Source organism: Carlito syrichta, unplaced genomic scaffold, assembly GCF_000164805.1.
Source record: "Carlito syrichta isolate Samal-C Ts95f unplaced genomic scaffold, Tarsius_syrichta-2.0.1 Scaffold302727, whole genome shotgun sequence".
Taxonomy (NCBI): Eukaryota; Metazoa; Chordata; class Mammalia; order Primates; family Tarsiidae; genus Carlito; species Carlito syrichta.
Window position 1 is genome coordinate 621,665 of NW_007246823.1, and position 5,724 is coordinate 627,388.

Consider the following 5,724-nt stretch of genomic DNA (forward strand, 5'->3'; position numbering starts at 1 on the left):
CCAGTCTGGGCGACAGGGTGAGACTCCAACTCAAAAAAAAAAAAAATTTCTGTCAGTTATGTTTTGTAGTTTTCAGGTAGAAATTTTGCACAGCTTTCAGTGGTTAGTCCTAATTCTTTGATACTTATTGATGCTATTGTAAATTGTATCTTTAAAATTTTATTTTCTATTTATTTGTTGTTCACTATAGAAATACAATTTATATTTGTATACCTAACCCTGAATTGTACCCCACATCTTTAAAATAAAAAAAAGAAATACAATTTATATCTGTATGATTACCTTGTATCTAGTTGCTTGGAATATTCGGTTATTCATTCCAATTGTTTGTAGATTATTTAGGATTGATTATGCATATAATCACATTGTATGTGAAAATGACAGTTTTATTTTTCTCAAATTTGTCTTACTAAACTGGCTATTTGATACTACTATATATGGGACTATTTTCTTAATGACCTTTTTGATTGTTTTGGACTATTCTGCAATTTTGCTGAATTTATTAGTCTAACCTTTTTGGAGTGTGTGCATGTCTAAATTGGCAGGGTTTTCTACATATATGATATGAAATCTGTGGACAGAATCAATCTCTTTAATAGATATTAAACTATTCAGATTCTGCATTTTTTTCTGTATCATTCTGGTAAACTGAATTTTCCAGTCTATGACCATACTACCCTGAATTCACCTGATTTTGTCTGAATTTTTCAAGGATATTGTCTATTTTGTCCAAATGTCAAATTCGTAGTCAAAAGAATTGTTTGTAGTATCTTATACTTTTTAATGTATTTAGGGTCTCTAGTGATGTTCCCTTTTTCATTTTAATATTATTTGTGCTTCTTTTTCATTTATTGGGATCCTGAATGAAGATGGCTGACATGAGGCAGCTACAGTGAGTTACTCCTATAGAGTAAACCAAGATAGAGCATTTTCTCAGCACCCAGAGAGGAACAGATCCAGATCATGCACCCATGAGTCTCCAAAGGAGTGACAATAACCACTTAGAGCAGATAAGAAGAAAACAATCTACTGATCTGGGCTGGAATTGGCTGGACTCTTGCCTGTACCACCACAACCTTCAGACACAATAGAGAAGGTGGATGATGGGAATTTAAGAGTTCTGTGCTCCTGTTGCAAACCTACAGGGCTTCCTGAGTGCCTCACCTCCTTTCCCCTGCATTACCCCAGAAGGCTCAAAACAGAGAACTTGGGAAATCCCCAGAGTCCCACCTTTGGCCTAGGCTGGCTGGGCATTTCTTTGAAGCAACACTTGTCAAGGAGAAACCTTACAACCACCACTGTAGCCAGCTTTCTCCCACGAGATCCACCTCCTGACCAGAGGTCAACAATACAGCCAGTCACAGTGGATACAATGCCTCAACTTTAGGGAAGCCTAAATCCCAAGCACCAGCTACCAGCACTCTCCAAGCCACTCCAGTCACTCAGGATGCTATCAGTCAGTGCAGGTACACAGCACATCAAGGCTATATATAACCTAGGGAACCCTACAGTGCCTATTTCAGCCTCCTGCCAGTCTCAAATAAAAAGAAACTGTCTACCCAAATGAGAAGGAACCATAAAAAGAATTCTGACAATATGAAAAAACAGATTTTTCCAACACCAGTGAGGAGTGACCATTATTAAAAAAATAAAAAACAATAGATGCTGGCATAAATGTGGATAAAAAAGAACACATACATTGTGGGAGTGCAAATTAGTACAACCTCTCTGGAAAGTGGTATGGAGGTTACTCAAAGGACTACAAGTAGATCTACCATTTGATCCAGCAATCTCACTACCAGGTATCTACCCTAAGGAACAGAGGCCATTATATAAAAAAGACACCTGTACCGCATGTTCATCACAGCACAATTCACTATTGCAAAGATGTGAAATTAAACTAAATGCCCATCAACTGATCAGTGGATAATGAAAATGTGGTATAGACACCATGGACTACTACACAGCCATAAAAAAGAATGAAATCTTTTCATTCCTTTGCAGCAACAAGGTTGGAGCTGAAGATCATCATCCTAAGTAAACTGACTCAGAAACAGAAAACCAAAACCACATGTTCTTGGTCATGAGGGAGCTAAACAGCCACAAAGATGGAAGTAGCAGACACTGGGGATGCTGATGGGGGTGGAAGTTAAGGTTCAGAAATCACCTACAGACACAATGTTCGCTATCTGGGGAATGGGCCACCTGAGACCCAATCCCCACGACTACATAATATGTCCATGTAATGAATATGCATGTGTACACCCCTGAATATAAAATAAAAATAGAACAAAAACAACATAAACATTTGTTGATCTTGAATGCTTAACAATTTTAAATAATCTTTTAAAAAATACACCTCCTGTTGGCTTTGTTGACTTATTGTACATTTATTTTTTACTCCTTTGTTTCTTCTTATGGTTTCTTGCCTTCTACTTACTTTGGGTTTGACTTATCATCTTTTTCTAGTTTCATAAGATGGAAGCTTAGATAATTGATTTTTCACTCTTTCTTCTTTTTTTAAATATATGTACTTTAGGCTTCAAATTTCCATTTAAACACAGATTTAGCTGTATCTTACCCATCCTGATATGGTATATCTTTATCATTCAGTCAAAAACATTTTCTTATACTGTTGTGATTTAGGAGTATACAATATTGCTTAATTTCCAAGCATCTTAATTTCATTGTTGTCAGAGAAACTGTTTAGAATTATTTCAAACTTTTGAAATTTGTTAGAGTTTTCTTTATGATTCAGCACATTTACCGTTTTGGTAAATTCCTTACATCTTTTCATTCCAATATTGCTACTGGTTGTATGTCCTGTCTCAGGAGGAGAAGGCACACCCAAATTCTAAGGTCCAGACTAGGAAGTGATACATACCACTTACATTCTACTGGCAAAAACATATTCACATATCCACATGGCCAGGCCTAATACTAGGAGGGACGGAAGGCTAGATTCTTAGTCAGGGTTCTCCCTCTGTAAGACAGCAAGACAGTAGCAAGCCGTCCCAAACAGATAGTGTTCCATCTAAGCAATTCCAGGTGGAAAAAAAATTAGCCTGTCTCCTTAGCTCTAGCTGGGTTCTAGCAGGAGTTCAAAAAAGAGCTCTTTACTGGTCACCACTCAATCCTAACCCCATTCTCTTTCTTTCCTCTTCCCTTAACATAAAAAGAAGTCTGAAGGTCATGTTGACTTGGACATCTTCTAGGTTTGCTGGCTCTCTAAATAAAAATGGCCTTCCTTGCCCCAACACCTTGTCTCTGGACTTATTGGCTGTCATGCAGTGGGCAGTAGGAGCTTGGATTCAGTTACAGCTTGAGTTCTCCAAAAAGGTGACCTTGGAACAAGGATTTGCTTGCAAGTGCAGTCGTTTTTTGGGAGGTGATCCCAAGAAACACCAGTAGAGGAGAGGGGTAATGAGACAGGGAAAGTCAGGAAGCCAACAGATGGTGGTGTACTGGTGAGCAAAAGACAGCTGTGGACAACTGGAGCTCCCCATGCCACGGAGAACCACTGAAATGTGGGTAAGGACACATGCCTCGCTGCAGACTCTTTGGATGGGAGAGCGAGTCAGTCCATTTGTGGTCAACTCTTTTTTTTTTTTTTTTTTTTGAGTTGGAGTCTCACTCTGTCGCCCAGGCTGAAGTGCAGTGGCTGCTCCTGATCACCGCAGCCTCGACCTGCTGCGCTCTGGTGATCCTTCTGCCTCAGCCTTCCAAGTAGCTGGAACTACAGGCGTGTGCTACCACGCCCAGCTAGTTTTTTTTTTTTATTTATTGTAGAGATGAGGTCTCGCCAAGTTGCTCAGGCAGGTCTCGAACCCTCGGGCTCAGGCAATCCACTCACCTCAGCCTCCCAAGGTGCGGGATTACAGGCTGAGCCACCGAGCCCGGCTATGTGGTCAACTCTTAAGCCATCATGGATGAAGAGCAGCTGGGAGGGAACAGAAACACCAGCGCTGACGAACTGCACCATTTCTGCTCTGAGTGTTTGAACTCTCCACAGCCAGTGGGTGCTACAGCTGGAGGCAGTGCGCCATGCCAAAAGGGCGAGTCTGCCTGCCCCACAGAATTTGGGCAAAGATGGGAGGGAGGCGTGCAAAGGAACATGAGGCCTGATTAGGCCAGCATCAATTGAGTAAATTGGGTACACTCTATTAAGGAAGGAACTCAGAATGAAATAATAACAAGAATTGTAAAGGTTGGATTGATAGCCAGCTGTAAAACGTTTGCTTTTGATTCTGCAGCCAACAAAGAAAGTAGTTAATAACTTGCTGGTTCCTGGCTCCTCTACAAACAAAAAAGGCAGTCAACTATTGCTGTGAAAAGAACAAACCGGTGTTTATTTATTTCTTTTTATTTTTTTGAGTTGGAGTCTCACTTTGTTGCCCAGGCTGTAGTGCAGTGGCACGCTTGTGGCCACTGCAGCCTTGACCTGCTGGGCTCAGGTGATCCTTCCACCTCAGCCTTCCAAACAGCTGGAACTACAGGTGTGTGCCACTACATCTGGCTGATTTTTTTGATTTATTGTAGAGATGTGATCTCGCCAAATTGCCCAGGCTGGTCTAGAACCTGTGGGCTCAGGAAATCCTCTCACCTTGGCCTCCCAAAGTGCTGGGATTATAGGCAGGAGCCACGGTGCCTGGCCTCAAAACTGATGTTTAAAAAAAAAAAAACAAAAAACCACCTTGTTGTTTTGTTAAAAAACAAAAGTGGTGGCTCACGCCTGTAATCACAATACTTTGGGAGGCAGAGGCGAGAGGATTGTCTGAGCCCCAGGGTTTGAGACCAGCCAGGGGAAGCTGATGAGACCTTGTCTTTACAATAAATGAAAAAAATTAGCCAGGCGCATGCACGCCCAAGTAGTTCCAGCTACTTGGAAGGCTGAGGTGGGAGGATCACCTGAGTCCAGCAGGCCGATACAATCGTACAAAAGTTTCTTATTTAGCCTCTGCCTCTTTGCAGACGGCAGACACTCTTGCTGCTGTCCTGCCATTGTGCCTGTCACAACATATCTTCCCTTAAATAAATCTAACCTTTCTTAATTCATAACTATCTTGGTGAATACTTTCACACACACACCCCCCACCCCCCCCACCCCCGACTCCGGCCTACCTCGCCTGCCACACACTGCAAGGAGGACGCTTTTACAATACGCTCGGTAAATACCCCAAGCACAGGGGGAACAGACTAGGGAGAGGCCCTAGGGTATTTTTTTCTCTAAAGACGCAAGCTTGCGGCTGACGCGGGCACCTTATGAGGGAGTGTAGGAAGTCTGCGGGGACTCTGATGACCACTGTCCTCTCTCTGTTTCTCAAATGCGCCAATAAAGCCCTAGAGTTAGAGTGGGCCATCAGAACCAAAGAGACTTAAAGAACCACTCCCCCATCATTCAGAAGGGGAAGTCGAGTACGGAGAGGGGAAAGCGAGTGGCCCAGCGCCGGTAGATGGGAGGCCGGGAGCGGAGTCCAGGGCTCCCGGGGGCCTGCTCGAGACTCTTTCATCAGCGGAGTCTGAGGTCACCCCCGGGCCGCGCGCCACCCGGGTCTCAGCAGCTGAAAGGCGCCCTCGACCCAAACAGAAGCAGCAGCCGCCGGAACGCTCCGAGTTCCCCGTAGTCGTTAAGCAGAGAGGACGGGACGCGCATGTCGCATGTTCCCTCGGACCCAGATGGGGCCTTGGAACTTTCCGTCGCCGCCCACAAAACGTCCTCGGGAA

General features: G+C 43.3%; 1 pseudogene across 1 annotated transcript in view; it reads right to left on the reverse strand.

The window, feature by feature from the left end:
- The window catches only part of LOC110595559, a 26,748-nt pseudogene extending 21,095 nt beyond the window's left edge, over positions 1 to 5,653 (reverse strand). Inside the window, exons 1-2 of the transcript XR_002481915.1 lie at positions 5,586 to 5,653; positions 5,252 to 5,340 (exon numbers count right to left, since the gene is read on the reverse strand). The product of XR_002481915.1 is annotated as a ubiquitin-60S ribosomal protein L40 pseudogene (transcript). The remainder of the gene's footprint in view (positions 1 to 5,251; positions 5,341 to 5,585) is intronic.
- Positions 5,654 to 5,724: the final 71 nt, after the last annotated feature.